This window comes from Delphinapterus leucas, chromosome 15 (assembly GCF_059928025.1).
Source record: "Delphinapterus leucas isolate spDelLeu-1000000601 "Yukka" chromosome 15, BTC_Dleu_Yukka2, whole genome shotgun sequence".
Taxonomy (NCBI): domain Eukaryota; kingdom Metazoa; phylum Chordata; class Mammalia; order Artiodactyla; family Monodontidae; genus Delphinapterus; species Delphinapterus leucas.
In genome coordinates this window covers 88,557,243-88,574,007 of record NC_143143.1, presented here as the reverse complement: position 1 = coordinate 88,574,007, position 16,765 = coordinate 88,557,243, and positions in this window count along the sequence as shown.

The following is a 16,765-nucleotide window of genomic DNA, read 5'->3' as shown; positions in this document are numbered from 1 at the left end:
GCTGCCCTAGCACCCAGATTTGGGAAAGGACAAATGCTGCCTCCTTGTGGCCGTTTCCCACAACAGCAGCTTTAAACCCAGTGCTAATGGTCACTAAATATTCACCAAACTTGCAGTTCTGTAATGACATCTGCCCTCCAAAAAAATCCTGGGGTCGAATATCGACCAAAAATTCAAAAGAGGGCAACCTTTCAAGAAGACATCTTCAAGAGATATATTGTACTCACACTTTATTTTTAACAGAAAGGAAAAAGGCGTGGAAAATGATGAATTTTAGGAATTTTTAAAGACATGCAAACCCCAATTACAAAAACCTATCAGGTCACAGAGTCAGATTGGCCATTAGCAAAAATGCTGCAAACTATAAATGCTGAAGGGATTGTGGAGAAATTCGTACCCTCGGTTCTAAGGGGGACATGGTAAGAGCCGCTAATAAAAACACAATGGAGGTGCTTTGAAAAGGTAAACATTGAGCTACTAGTCAATCAGTCACACCCACTGCTGGGCCTATCACCTAAGAAAATGAGAATCAAAAAGTCACAGGCTGGCAATCTTGCACTCCAGCAATATTTAATATAGCCAACACTTGGAAGCAACGAAAATGTCCATCAACAGAGGAATGCAGCAAGAAGTGGTCCATATACACAATGGAAGATTACACCAATAAAAATATAAATTAAATTAAAAAAACAAACAAAAGTAAGGAGACATCAGCTTTTGGGGGTTTATCCGGGCACATTCCACTCTAATTTATAACCAAGGAAGACCACTGGCCGGAAGGTCTGTTCCCTAGTACCAGCATGGGGAACAAAGAAAGGCTGCCGGATTCTGGCCGTTACCTGCAAAAGCAGCTTTAAAGCCTGTGCTAGTGGTCACTTCATGTGAACAAGTACTGCAGGGCTGTAAATGAAACCTGCCCTCAAAATGTCTTGAGGGAGGTAATGGCCAATAAATTTCAAAATGTAACACATACTTTAAGAAAACACTTTGAAGAGCTAAGCTGTAATCACAGTTTGAAAAATAAAAAGGACATGCCTTAAAGCTCAATTCAAAGGATAATGAGTCATATGCAAATTCAACCACAAAGAGGTATCAGCTCACACCAGTCAGAATATCCATCAGCAAGAAAACTACAAACAATAAATGATGAAGCCATAAAAAGAAACGAAACTGAGCTATTTGTAATGAGGTGGATAGACCTAGAGTCTGTCATACAGAGTGAAGTAAGTCAGAAAGAGAGAGACAAATACCGTATGCTAACACATATACATGGAATTTAAGGAAAAAATGTCATGAAGAACCTAGGGGTAAAACAGGAATAAAGACACAGACCTACTAGAGAATGGGCTTGAGGATATGGGGAGGGGAAAGGGTAAGCTGTGACAAAGGGAGAGAGAGGCATGGACATATATACACTACCAAACGTAAGGTAGATAGCTAGTGGGAAGCAGCAGCATAGCACAGGGAGATCAGCTCGGTGCTTTGTGACAGCCTGGAGGGGTGGGATAGGGAGGGTGGGAGGGAGGGAGATGCAAGAGGGAAGTGATATGGGAACATATGTATAACTGATTCATTTTGTTGTAAAGCACAAGCTAGCACACCATTGTAAAGCAATTATACTCCAATAAAGATGTTAAAAATAAATAAATAAATGCTGAAGGTGTTGTGGAGAAATGAATACCCTCAACTTTAAGTGGGATGTAGCCTGGAAAGAGCCACTAATGAGCACAGAATCGTGGTGCATTTAAACGGTAAACCCTGAGATACCATATGATACATATGAACTGAGGAGGAGGTCCCTGAGGAGAGGCACAGGATAGAAGATGTTAGGCATTAACATGACTGCATTCATCTTAAACGTGCCTGAACTACATTCACATGAGATGATTTTGTCCTGTATGTACATCAGCACCTCTAGTCGGAACTGCAGATCTTTGGCTTCACTGCCTCTACTGACAGCATTAGCTTCACCTGCTGTGGACCGTCTCCTATAGGATTTCTAGAACCACAAATCATCGAAGCTTCACAGGACCCAGAGTCTGTGCGACTCCTCTCCGAGTCTCAGAGTCTCAACTGCACTCAGAGACTCAGAGTCTCAACAGAGACTCCACTCTTGGAGGGCACACACAAAGTAGTGTGCACATCAGGACCCAGGGGAAGGAGCAGTCACCCCGTAGGTGAATGATCATACCTAGTTGCTAGTTTTAGAGGGTCTCCTGCAGAGGCGGGGTGTGGCTGCGGCTCACCATGGGGACAACGACACTGGCAGCAGAAGTTCTGGGAAATATTCCTTGGCGTGAACCCTCCCAGAGTCCACAATTAGCCCCACCAAGAGCAAGGTAGGCTCCAGTGCTGGGTCGCCTCAGGCCAAACAACCAACAGGGAGGGAACCCAGCCCCATGCATCAGCATACAAGCAGATTAAACTTTTTATTAAACTTTGATTTAATCCACAGACAAGCAGATTAAATCTCTGCCCACCAGAGCAACACCCAGCTCTACCTACCACCAGTCCCTCCCATAAGGAAGCTTGCACAAGCCTCTAAGATAGACTCAATCACCGGAGAGCAGACAGCAGAAGAACTACAATTCTGCAGCCTGTGGAAGGAAAACCACATTCACAGAAAGATAGAGAAAATGAAAAGGCAGAGGACTTCATACCAGATCAAGGAACAAGATAAATCCTCAGAAAAACAACGAAATGAGGTGGGAATAGGCAACCTTCCAGTAAAAGAATTCGGATTAATGATACTGAAGATGATCCAAGACCTTAGAAAAAGAATGGAGGCAAAGATCGAGAAGATGCAAGAAATGCTTAACAAAGACCTAGAAGAATTAAGGAACAAACACCTAGAAGAATTAAAGAACAAACAAACAGAGATGAACAATACAATAACTGAAATGAAAAATACACTAGAAGGAATCAGTAGCAGAATAACTGTGGCAGAAGAACGGATAAGTGACCTGGAAGACAGAAAGGTGGAAATCACTGCCATGGAACAGAATAAAGAAAAAGAATGAAAATAAATGAAGACACCCTAAGAGACTTCTGGGACAACATTAAACGCAACAACATTCGCATTATAGGGGTGCCAGATGGAGAACAGAGAGAGAAAGGACTCGAGAAAATATCTGAAGAGATTATAGTTGAAAACTTCCCTAGCATGGGAAAAGAAATAGCCACCGAAGTCTACAAAGCGCAGAGTCCCAGGCAGGATAAACCAAAGGAGAAAAATGCCGAGACACACAGTAATCAAATTGAAAAAACTAAAGACAAAGAAAAATTATTAAAAGCAACAAGGGAAAAATGACAAATAACATACAACGGAATTCCCATAAGGTTAACAGCTGATTTCTCAGCAGAAAATCTACAAGCCAGAAGGGAGTGGCATGATAAATTTAAAGTGATGAAAGGGAAGAACCTACCACCAAGAGTACTCCACCCAGCAAGTACCTCATTCAGATTTGACGGAGAAATCAAAAGCTTTACAGACAAGCAAAAGCTAAGAGAATTCAGCACCACGAAACCAGCTCTACAACAAATGCTAAAGGAACTTCTCTAAGTGGGAAACACAAGAGAAGAAAAGGACCCACCAAGACAAACCCATAACAATTAAGAAAATAATAATAGGAACATACATATCGATAATTACCTTAAACGTGAATGGATTAAATGCTCCAACCAAATGACACAGGCTCACTGAAAGGATACAAAAACAAGACCCATATATATGCTGTCTACAAGAGACCCATTTCAGACCTAGGGACACATACAGACTGAAAGTGAGGGGATGGAAAAATATATTCCATGCAAATGAAAATCAAAAGAAAGCTGGAGTAGCAATACTCATATCAGATAAAATAGATTTTAAAATAAAGAATGTTACAAGAGACAAGGAAGGACACTACATAATGATCAAGGGATCAATCCAAGAAGATATAACAATTATAAATATATATGTACCCAACATAGGAACACCTCAATATATAAGGCAACTGCTAACAGCTATAAAAGAGGAAATCAACAGTAACACAATAATAGCAGGGGACTTTAACACCTCACTTACACCAGTGGAGATCATCCAGACAGAAAATTAATAAGGAAACACAAGCTTTAAATGACACAATAGACCAGATAGATTTAATGGATATTTATAGGACATTCCATCCAAAAACAGCAGATTACACGTTCTTCTCAATGGCACATGGAATATTCTCCAGGATAGATCACATCTTGGGTCACAAATAAAGCCTCAGTAAATATAAGAAAACTGAAATAATATCAAGCAGCTGTTCTGACCACAATGCTATGAGATTAGAAATCAATTACAGGGAAAATAACGTAAAAAACACAAACACATGGAGGCTAAACAATACGTTTCTAAATAACCAAGAGATCACTGAAGAAATAAAAGAGGAAATCAAAAACTACCTAGAGACAAATGACAACAAAAACACGATGATCCAAAACCTATGGGATGCAGCAAAAACAGTTCTAAGAGGGAAGTTTATAGCAATAAAAGTCTACCTCAAGAAACCAGAAAAATCTCAAATAAACCATCTAACCTTACACCTAAAGGAACTAGAGAAAGAAGAACAATACCCAAAGTTAACAGAAGGAAAGAAATCATAAAGATCAGAGCAGAAATAAATGAAATAAAAACAATAGCAAAGATCAATAAAACTAAAAGCTGGTTCTTTGAGAAGATAAACAAAAATGATAAACCTTTAGCCAGACTCAAGTAAAAGAGGGAGAGGACTCAAATCAATAAAATTAGAAATGAAAAAGGAGAAGTTGTAACAGACACCACAGAAATACAAAGCATCCTAAGTGACCTCTACAAACAACTCTATGCCAGTAAAATGGACAACCTGGAAGAAATGGACAAATTCTTAGAAAGGTATAACCTTCCAAGACTGAACCAGGAAGAAATAGAAAACATGAACAGACCAATCACAAGTAATGAAATTGAAACTGTGATTAAAAATCTTCCAACAAACAAAAGTCCAGAACCAGATGGCATCAGAGGTGAATTCTATCAAACATTTAGACAAGAGCTAACACCCAATCTTCTCAAACTCTTCAGAAATTTTCAGGGAACACTCCCAAACTCATTATATGAGGCCACCATCAACCTGATACCAAAACCAGACAAAGATACTACAGAAAAAGAAAATTAGAGACCAATATCACTGATTAATATAGACGTAAAAATCCTCAACAAAATACTAGGAAACAGAATTGAACAACACATTAAAAGGATCATGCACCATGATCAGGTGGGGTTTATCCCAGGGATGCAAGAATTCTTCAATATACACAAATCAATCAATGTGATACACCATATTAACAAATTGTAGAATAAAAATATGATCATCCCAATAGATGCAGGAAAAGCTTTCGACAAAATTCAACACCCATTTATGATTAAAAGTCTCCAAAGAGTGGGCACAGAGGGAATCTACCTCAACATAATAAAGGCAGTATATGAAAAACCCACAGCAAACATCATTCTCAATAGTGAAAAACTAAAAGCATTTCCTCTAAGATCAGGAACAAGGCAAGGATGTCCACTCTCACCACTATTACTCAACATAGTTTTGGAAGTCCTAGACACAGCAATCAGAGAAGAAAAAGAAATAAAAGGAATACAAATTGGAAAAGAAGAAGTAAAATTGTCACTGTTTGCAAATGACACAATACTACACATAGTGAATCCTAAAGATGCCACCAGAAAACTACTAGAGCTAATCAATGAATTTGGTAAAGTTGCAGGATACAAAATTAATGCACAGAAATCTCTTGCGTTCCTATACACTAACAATGAAAGATCAGAAAGAGAAATTAAGGAAACAATCCCATTCCCCATTGCAACAAAAAGAATAAAATACGTAGGAATGAACCTACCTAAGGAGGTAAAAGACCTATACTCAGAAAACTATAAGACTGCTGAAAGAAATCAAAGATGATATAAACAGATGGAGGTATAAACCATGTTCTTGGATTAGGAGAATCAATATTGTGAAAATGACTATAGTACCCAAAGCAAGCTACAGATTCAATGCAATCCCTATCAAATTACTAGTGGCTTTTTCTACAGAACTAGAACAAAAAAATCTTAAAATTTGTATGGAGACACAAAAGACCCCGAATAGCCAAAGCAGTCTTGAGGGAAATTAAAAGAGCTGGAGGAATCAGACTTCCTGACTTCAGACTATACTACAAAGCTACAGTAATCAAGACTATATGGTACTGGCACAAAAACAGAAATATAGATCAATTGAACAAGATAGAAAGCCCAGAGATAAACCTACGTACCTATGGCTAACTCATCTATGACAAAGGAGGCAAAGATATACAATGGAGAAAAGACAGTCTCTTCAGTAAGTGGTGCTGGGAAAACTGGACAACTACACGTAAAAGAATGAAATTAGAACACTCCATAACACCATATACAAAAATAAACTCAAAATGGATTAGAGATATAAATGTTAGACCAGACACTATAAAACTCTTAGAGAAAAACATAGGCAGAACACTCTATGACATAAATCACAGCAAGATCCTTTTTGACTCACCTCCTAGAGAAGTGGAAATAAAAACAAAAATAAACAAATGGGACCTAATGAAACTTCAAAGCTTTTGCACAGCAAAGGAAAACATAAACAAGACAAAAAGACAACCCTCAGAATGGGAGAAAATATTTGCAAATGAAGCAAATGACAAAGGATTAATCTCTAAAATTTACAAGCAGCTCATGTAGCTCAATATCACAAAAACAAACAACCCAATCCAAAAATGGGCAGAAGACCTAAATAGACATTTCTCCAAAGAAGATATACAGATTGCCAACAAACACATGAAAGGATGCTGAACATCACTAATCATTAGAGAAATGCAAATCAAAACTACATTGAGGTATCACCTCCCAGCAGTCAGAATGGCAATCATCAAAAAATCTACAAACAATAAATGCTGGAGAGGCATTTACTGGAGAAAAGGGAATGCTCTTGCACTGCTGCTGGGAATGTAAATTGGTATAGCCACTAGGGATAACAGTATAGAGGTTCCTTAAAAAACTAAAAATAGAAGTACCATACGACCCAGCAATCCAATTACTGGGCATTTGCCCTGAGAAAACCATAATTCAAAAAGAGTTATATACAACAATGTTCATTGCAGCTCTACTTACAATAGCCAGGACATGGAAGCAACCTAAGTGTCCATCGACAGATGAATGGATAGAGAAGATCTGGCACATATATACAATGGAATATTACTCAGCCATAAAAGGAAATGAAATTAAATTATTTATAGTGAGGTGGATGGACCTAGAGTCTGTCCTACACAGTGAAGTAAGTCAGAAAGAGAAAAATAAATACCGTATGCTAACAGAGATATATGGAATCTAAAGGAAAAAAAGTTTATGAAGAACCTAAGGGCAGGACAGGGTTAAGGACACAGACGTAGAGAAAGGACTTGAGGACACAGGGAGGGGGAAGGGTAAGCTGGGACGAAGTGAGAGAGTGGCATGGACATATATACATTACCAAATGTAACATCGATAGCTACTGGGAAGCAGCCACATAGCACAGGGAGATCAGCTCGGTGCTTTGTGACCACCTAAAGAGGTGGGATATGGAGGGTGGGAGGGAGATGCAAGAGGGAGGGGATATGGTGATATATGTATATGTATAATTGATTCACTTTGTTATACAGCAGAAACTAACACTCCATTGTAAAGCAATTATACTCCAATAAAGGTGTAAAAGGAAAAAAAAAAAGAAAGAAAGCCCAGAGATAAACCTACACACCTATGGTCAACTAATCTATGACAAAGTAGGCAAGACAATACAATGGAGAAAAGACAGTGTCTTCAATCAGTGGTGCTGGGAAAAATGGACAGCTACATGTAAAAGAATGAAATTAGAACACTCCCTAACACCATATACAAAAATAAATTCAAAATGGATTAGAGACCTTAATGTAAGACCGGACAGTATAAAACTCTTAGAGGAAAACATAGGAAGAATACTCTAACATAAATCACAGCAAGATCTTTTTTGATCCACCTCCTAGAGTAATACCATAAAAAAGAAAACTAAACAAATGGGACCTAATGAAACGTAAAAGCTTTTGCAAAGCAATGGAAACTACAAACAAGACAAAAAGACAACACTCAGAATGGGAGAAAATATTTGCAAATGAATCAATGGACAAAGGATTAATCTCCAATATATATAAACAGCTCATGCAGCTCAATATTAAAAAAACAAACAACCCAATACAAAAATGGGCAGAAGACCTAAATAGACAATTCTTCCAAGAAGACATAGAGACGGCCAAGAAGCACATGAAAAGCTGCTCAACATCACTAATTATTAGAGAAATGCAAATCAAAACTGCAATGAGGTATCACCTCACACCTGTTAGAATGGGCATCATCAGAAAATCTACAAACTACAAATGTTGGAGAGGGTGCGGAGAAAAGGAACCCTCTTCCACTGTTGGTGGGAATGTAAAGTGATATAGTCACTATGGAGAACAGTATGGAGTTTCCTTAAAAAACTAAAAATAGAATTACCATATGATCCAGCAACCCACTACTGGGCATATACCCAGACAAAAGCATAAATCAAAAAGACACATTCACCACAATGTTCATTGCAGCACTATTTACAATAGCCAGGTAATGGAAGCAACCTAAATGCCCAGAGACAGACGAATGGATAGAGATGTGGTACATATATAAAATGGAATATTACTCAGCCATAAAAAGGAATGAAATTGGGTCATTTGTAGAGATGTCGATGGATCTAGAGACTGTCATACAGAGTGAAGTAAGTCAGAAAAAGGAAAACAAATATTGTATATTAATGCATATATGTGGAACCTAGAAAAATGGTACAGATGAACCGGTTTGAAGGGCAGAAATAGAGACACAGATGTAGAGAACAAATGTATGGACACCAAGAGGGGAAAGCCATGGTGGGGTGGCGGTGGGAGGAGTTGGGAGATTGGGATTGACATGTATACATTTATATGTATAAAATAGATAACCAATAAGAACCTGCTGTATAAAAAATAAATAAAATTAAATTAAAAATAAAATTTTTTAAAAAACGGAAAATAGTTATTCCCTTCACATACATGTATTTATATGAATGAATTATTTCCATGCTTATATCTATAAGTACAAAAAAGAGGAATAAAATCTACCTTGAACCAAAAAAGAAAAAAACACAGAACCCACCAGTTATACAGAGGAAAACCCTATCAGGGCACTTGCTCCAGTTGTAAACAATTCTGAAGTTGGTCAGTGGTGGGGAATCGTCTCCCATTCAGCCAGCAGCCCCCACGCAACAAGCATCCTCATTGCAAAGCTGGGGGACCGTGCCGAGGCGTCTGTGAGTAAACGTGAGCTGAGCCCCAGGCCAGCTGCTGCTGAACTGTTCCCACCTTTCCCAGGTAAAACACCTGAATATGTACAAGGACTTGAAAGCCTAGAGGAAGGGCCGTGGAGCCACACCAGCGACAGCACGCCATCCGACTTGGTGCCTGCAGGCCAGCCAGGATTGTCCTGGCCCCGGGCGCTCTTCTGGAAGCTTTCCATTTCCCTGCCTGAGGCACCCCTCCTGTCCCGGCCCCCACTGCTTTTTTCCTTCCTCACCTCTGCCCGGGGAGAAATTCCAGCGGCAGTTATGGGTGACACATCCTCTTTAGCAGGTGGCAGCCCGGCAACTCCTGCAGAAAGTCCAGCAGAGCCCCACTCACACCGGGCCACCCACAAAGCCGTGGCCCCTCACTCCCACCCACTAGCCCAGCCCCGACACTGCTGACGGGGCACAGAATATGGCGTCAGGCACAGCTGCAGGGGCTCTTGCTCGCTGGAGCGGTGTTTATATTGACTTCAACCCGGGCACACCTGGGGAGGGCTGGCCGGCACGGTAAGGCTGCCCAGGTCAGCCAATCCTCACCCCTCAGGGGCTCACAGTTGCAGAAAATGTGCCTTGCTGCACCGGCCAGGTCCAAGGAACAGGTGTGGGCTCCTGAGTCAGGATAGACAAGGGGCTGCGGCTCCGGCTTGTTTTCTAATCATTTTATCTGGCCCATGAGTGGGAGACAACTTCAAGAAAACCCTCTCCTAATGAGAGGAACCCAGGAGTCAGGGAGAGGAGGGGTGGTGGGTGGAGACAGAGGCCTGGTGCCCCGGCTGCAGTGGAAGCCTCTGGAAGAGCAGGCAGAAGGAGGCCACACAGAGTGAAGCCCAGGGTCACAGACGTGTCCCGGAGCTGCTGTTTGTTAGTTCAGGTCCTGCTCTGAGGTGCTCTGTGTCAGCTCTGACCGACAGGTGGGCTGGGGGTGCTCTGCAATGAGGGCTACATGCACGGTTCCTGTGTGCCCAGCCTTGCCGGGGGACCTGCCCAGGGGAGCTCCGTATCCTGGGAGGGGCCTGACCACGAGAGCCCCGTGGGCTGCTGGGTACCTGCCCAGGTGAGCTCCATATCCCGGGAGGGGCCTGGCCACGAGAGCCCCGTGTGCTGCGAGGGGGGCGTGTGTATGCAGCCGGCACAGAGTTGCTTAGCAACTTCCCTGTGGGCAGCGCTGGGATGAGATGAGAACCGGGAGATGCCACGGACCCCCTGAACCCGTCCATCCAGAGTGATGGGGTGAGTAGGCGGGTGCTGGCCACTGTGCTGCGTGAGGGAGGCCCCACGGGTACCTCTTGTGTCGTCCACCTGACACCACGGAGGCCTCCCCAGGACAGAGCAGACAGCCTGCCTGGGGCAGGTGGGAGCTCCTGGTGACCCTGCAGGGGACATGAGAGGGACGGAGCAGGCAGGAAGAGGTGGGAGCCCAGGCAGAGCCATGGGGCTCGGGGCCGAGGGGGCCTTTCTGGGTCTGAGCTGGGAGTGGACGTGCAGGTGGTGAGTGTGATCCAGGAAAGCTGCCCTGGTGACGTGAGGCTGATCGTGCTTCAGTGACAAGCTTCCGGGTGACCCCAGAACAGGACAGTGAGACGCATCCTGTTAGAAGAAGGTAAGTGAATCCCCCCAAGAGGAGGCTCTGCGAGCTGGTCCTGGGAGGGGGGTGAAGGGAACAGGCGTGGAAGCTTTGGGGAGTGGGCAGTCTCCCTGGGCGGGCGGCAGGTGCAGACCCCACTCCGTGGTCCCACAGCTGTGCTTCCGGCTGCATTACTTGGCTTCTCGGAGCCTCAGCTTCCTGGTCTGCTCGTGGGGTGATGGTAGCATGGACTGACTAGTAATTTGCTCAGAACAGGGTAGGAAGGGGTCTAGTGGAAATTCCACAGAACACCGTCAGTATGGGAATCGCAGGCCCTGTTTCCCGCAGGTCTGTCTTCAGGATCGGGAGAGCAAAGCCGAGCAGGCTTGCAGCACAGCCTGGGGACGGGCTCCGTTTGGTGGGTCCCCCTGTTTCCTGAGTCTCGGAAGGAGCAGCTCCAGCGGGCAGTGGCAGCTTCATCCCACACCTGGGAGCATCCAGACCGCAAGGCCCAGCAGCCCCCGAGCCCTGTGTCTGGGCCCCCAGGAGGCAGGTGGGACAGGTCGGTGGCCTCCTCGGCTCTCTTCCTGCCCAGAACATTCGGGGTCCAGGCTCTCATTAGGGAGAAGCAGGGATGGGGGTGTCCCATGCGGGAACAGGACACGGAGCAGCTTGTGCACGTGGACGTCCACACCGGGAATGTGGGTCGGTGGGACGCGGGCACCGGGAGGGGCAGGCGGTGGGCCTGAGGAAGCAGGGCGGGGCTGGGGGTCCCGGCGGGGGGCGGTATGAGCTTCGCCTGTGCCGGGCCTCAGACTCCATGGGGCTTCCCTCCCCTGGTCACTGGGCAGGAGGGGCCGAGCAGCGTTGGTGGAGGGACCCCTCGTGTCCCCAGGCTCTGGCAGCATCAGCCCTCCAGGCTCTGGGTCGGGGAGCCTGAGGGGCGCAGGCCCAGCTGTGCCCGCAGGGAGGCCTGGAGGGGTCGGGCGGGAAGCACGGGTGTGGTCTCGCCTGTGCGGAAGCTCCCAAGCCAGTGTCCAGTGGGAGCCCTCACCGCGCACATGGGTTTCAAGTCCACAGCTCAGATCACCTTCTAGCCGCTTGGTTTGTTTTCTAGACACAAAGTCCTAATATCTCCTATGTCCCCTGCCCGTGAAAAGGCACGTCTCACCTGGCACCAGGTGCTGCCTCTGGTCCCCCCTGACTGGACGCCCAGCAGCCAGTGTCACCGCGTCACGACTGTCAGGGGGGTGTCAGGCGTGGGGGGACGAGAGCACACGGTCCAGGCCCACAAGCGGCCGTGCTGTCCACGGAGCTGGTGCTGTGGCTGTAGGCGTTCCCTCCCCACCCCGCGGGCAGAGACCACCGTCCCCTTACAGACTGTTACCAGGTGAAGTCATGTGCACCCTGCTCGGGCCCCAGCCTGCGAGGCGCTCTGCCTCAGCGGGGAAGGTTTCCTTTTCCCACGTGGGTTCCAGTAGGCAAAGAACAGAACCAAAGCCGAGACCAACACAGCACAGGCTCTGTTCAGTGGCCAAAGAGTGGAGAAGCGGGAACTGAGCTCACAGATCACCGTCTCGCCCTCCTGGAGACAGTGGTTTAATTTTAAAGAGTAAAGGCAAAGGGAGGAGGAGGGAGGCTAGTGGTGGGATGAAGAGGCCTTCCGGGGAAGGGGCGGGGCTTCTTCCAAGGGGCTGGGGTACCACCTCCTTTTACCCGTTTCTGGCCCTTCATGTCCAGCCATGGCCGCCGGTAGGTGTGTCACTTAATATGCTGATGTAGTAAATTCAACATGTGATGAGACTGGGGTCGGTTGGAGGTCACACTCGTTGCCATCCTGGTCCCAGCTGGTTCCATCTGTTTGTTTGTTTGTAGCGTCCTTTCTTACCTCTGGACCCCTTCACTTAAATACTTAGGGGAACTCCTGCTGAAGGTGGGGGTGCAGGACAGCCCTGTGAAAGGTGGGTGCACGGGTTTGAGCAGGGCCCAGAGCAGCTCTGACAACAACAGGAGGCTGAGACGGGCGGGCAGTCTGACGCCCGCACTGGGGCCTGTGGTCGGCATGCAGAGGGGGTCAGCCGGGGGCACGTGTCAGAGAAGGTTCTCGGTGTTTACACAGAAGATGTGAACGTGGCCCCCAGAAGCAGAGCTGCCTGCGGATGCTGCTACAGAAACCCCTGATTCTTTCCTCAGAAAACTGGTGGGTGGTCATTCAGGCAACAGGGCAAACAGCTTGCTCTGGAGGCTCTTGTGGGATAGTGGGGACTTAGCAACAGGGGCTCAGCCTGCATAATCCCAGAAGCCCTCCCAGGACAGCCCCAGAACCGCTTCTAGAATGGCAAGGAGAAGTGGGTCTTCCACCTACTAGACGTGGAGGAGAGGGCTGGGGTCTGCAGGGCCACCCTCACCTTCAGGTATCGGCTGGGAGGCTCACAGGACCCAGCACATGCTTGTGACTTGTGTCCTCACAGCTGAGATGGGTCACAGCACGCAGTAGGGATGCACGGGAGGGAGGGCCCCTGCTCCGGTCACCTCGTGACCCTTCATGCCCCCTCCTTCCCTCGAGGGTCTCTAGGGTGTCTCTTCCCCCAGCAACAAGGGCAGAACCATTACAGTTACCCCCACCCCCGTCCCCCCAGGGAAGCCCATTAGAGGCTTGGTACCCGGCTGGGGGCTGGTCACGTGGTGTTGTCTGCCCTCACCCTCCAAAATGCCGGTGCCCAGAAGGGGAGCCGGGGTTCAGCATGAACCACATGGTTTGTGCACACAGCACAGGCGCAGGGGGCTGCCCCTAACGGGAGGCCGGAGGGTTTAGATCAGGCCAGGGAGCTGCTCACCAGCTGCATTAGCTTCCCAGGGCAGCTGTGACAAACGACCACAAACGGAGGCTCAGAGCAACAGAAACCTGTCCTCTCTCAGTCCCGGAGACCAGACGTCTGAGGTCAAGGTGTCCCAGGCCCGCGCTCCCTCCGGAGGCTCCAGGGGAGGGTCCTTCCCGCCTCTTCCAGCTTCTGGGGGCTCCAGGCGTCCCTGGGCTTGTGGCCTCATCCCTCCCGTCTCTGCCTTCATCTTCACATGGTGTCTCCTGTGTGTCTGTGTCTCTCCTCTAGTCTCTTAGAAGGACACTGTCACTGATTCAGGGCCACCCGGATCCAGGATGACCTCATCTCCAGATCCGTAACTAATTATACCTGCAGAGACCCTACTTCCAAATAAGGTTCTTTTCTCAGATTCTGGGAGCCATGACGTGGACATAACTTTTGGGGGGACCTCCCCATTCAACCCACCATAGCACCCAGTTCCCAGATGCCAGCCGACCTTCCTCAAGACAGCATCAGGCTGGTGATGTTCTGTCTTTCTGCATGGAGTTGTCTCTTGTTTCTTGTGGTAACAGTGAGGTTGGGTGGGGGGCACTTCTGGCTGACCTCCCGGTCATTCCAGGGACCATGCTGACGTGTCCTTCCTGGGAGGGTGCGACCACAGCCAGGGCTCCCTGGGAATACTCCACACAGACTGCTCGGTGGTCAGAAACCTGCATGGGCTGGACCGGTCCCTGGCACCTTCTACCACATCCACAGCCTGATGGACTCTGTGCAGGCCTATGACCAGGTGTGGACCGGCAGGATCGGTGGGAGCCCGCCTGCCTGCCACGAGGCCTCCAGCCCACCACAGACCCTCCAGTCCTGCCATGGACACCCCCGTCGCATTAACCCCCAAGAGGGCTTCTGGGAGGGCTGAGAATTTGACCGTGAAGAAGACAGGGCAGGCCCTAACTGCAGCAGGTGAAGGCAAGGACTGGGGGTGCTTGGCTATTTGTCCTCCAAAGACCCAGGATGTGGGCTCTGACTTGATGGGTCCACCTCCACCTGGGCTCACCTGCGGGGTCGCTGCAGGGAGAGTGCATCCTTGGGTGATTTTCCAAGTCTCCCCACATCAGCCTTACCCCCTGGGCCCCCTCCCCCATTAATAGTCTTTAAATAGTGTCTCTCACCCAACAGGCCTGCGTGGGAGATTTTAATATTGTGTGGGAGTCCAGCGACCAGCGTCCATGTGTCCTGTGTGTCCTGGGAGGGGAGGGAGCCTCGCTCTCACATTCCTGCCCCAGTGCACCTGGGGTCGGGGGCAGCAGACCCAGGCTCTGTTCCGGCAGAAGCTCCCTTTCTGTGAACAGGTCTTCCCCCATTCCCGTTATCCTCCCTGGAGACTCAGGAGGCCACAGCATCGGGGCACCTCCAGCACCAGGACGCCACCCTAGGGAATCTCTCAAGAGCAGGGACCAGGCCTGCAGGCGGAGGGGAGGAGGGAGCCGGCCGCTTCAGGATCCCCGGGGCTAGGATGCCTCCTACACAGGAGGGCCTTGGACTCAGCTTAACTACAACCCGGGGTCTCCTACCCCTCCCCTGGTAGGGGAGCCCTTCAGATTCCAGGGCCCCAAGATCCTCCCCACCGACTTCTGCCCCCAACTGCAGAGCTGGGGACCCAGAGACCCCCTCCCCGGCTTCTTTTTTCTTGCTCCCAGAATTCCCTGAAGCTGTTATACTCAGGGTTTATTATGGTGAAGGATGCAAGTTAAAATCAGCGAGGACAGGGGGACGAGCAGGGTCCAGCCTCCTCGGCTGTGGCAGCCCAGGGAAGTCCACCTGAGTCCTGAAGTGCAGGGTTTATAGGGGTCTGTCACATCAATGTGGGGACCGCCATGTGCCTGACCTTAGCCTCCAGCCCCCGAGGGGGACTCAGGAAGTCCCACCGTGTATCATGCCATCAGCACAGACCAGCCTGGAGCGAGGCCCACGGAGCACGGACACTCCCATCAGACTCAAGGTGACCTCTGGAGCCAGGACAGAGGCCCGGCCTCTCTGTGGGCAGGCGAACCCACACCGCACAGGCCGTGGTGCAGTGCCCGTTCCGTGGGGTCAGCTGGGTGCACGCAGGTCAGCCAGTGTCTGTGTGTCTCAGCCTGTGACCACAGACCACACTGTCCTGCTGTGCTCACAAGAGCGAGGCCAATGGAGGGACAACGGGGGTGGGAACAAAGCCGGGTCACGGTCCGGCTGGGTGAGAAAGGGTCCAAGGAGCGAGAACCCGGCTGCCCTTGCCTGATGAGCCGAGAGCTGACATCCACCCTGTGGGCAGCCCCTCTCCCCACATCCCGAGGTAAGGCTGCCTTTCCTGCACCCTGGGCAGTGTCATGCCTGTGTATAGAGACGGACGCACAGCAGTGCATGCAGCAGGCCTGACGCCTGCCCTTGCCATGTACTTGGGGGCTTGGTGAGGGTGGAACATCCCGACAGCACATGGGCCGACCCCGGGGAGGATGTAGGGGGTGAAGCGTTTGGGAACCTCTGGAGGGGATCCTCACCTGTCTGCACAGGTGGACTGAGGACACCGACCAAGGGTGGGCAGGCGGGGAGCCCAGGAAGGGTCCTGGGTCATCCCTGAGGCTGGAGGAGGGCTGTGGAGCTGGGGGTGATGGCGGTGGGGACGAGGGGCTGATCACAGGACAGCGAGGAGACAGAGCATCCGAGGCAGCGGGGAAGGTGACGACTGTGCCCAGTGGGAGGACGGAGAGACCAGCAGGCGGCGCTGTAGCCGCGGGTAGCAGGGCTGCTCCCTGCAGGGCGGCGCCAGAGCCCCGCACCGCTGGAAACCCCGCCGTGTCCGGATGGGGGATGAGGGCCCGGATGGGCGGGAAGAGTTTGGAAAAGTCACCTGATCTCCACATGTCCTGGGGGAGGGGTTCCCTGCTCTTTCCTTAGAGTCT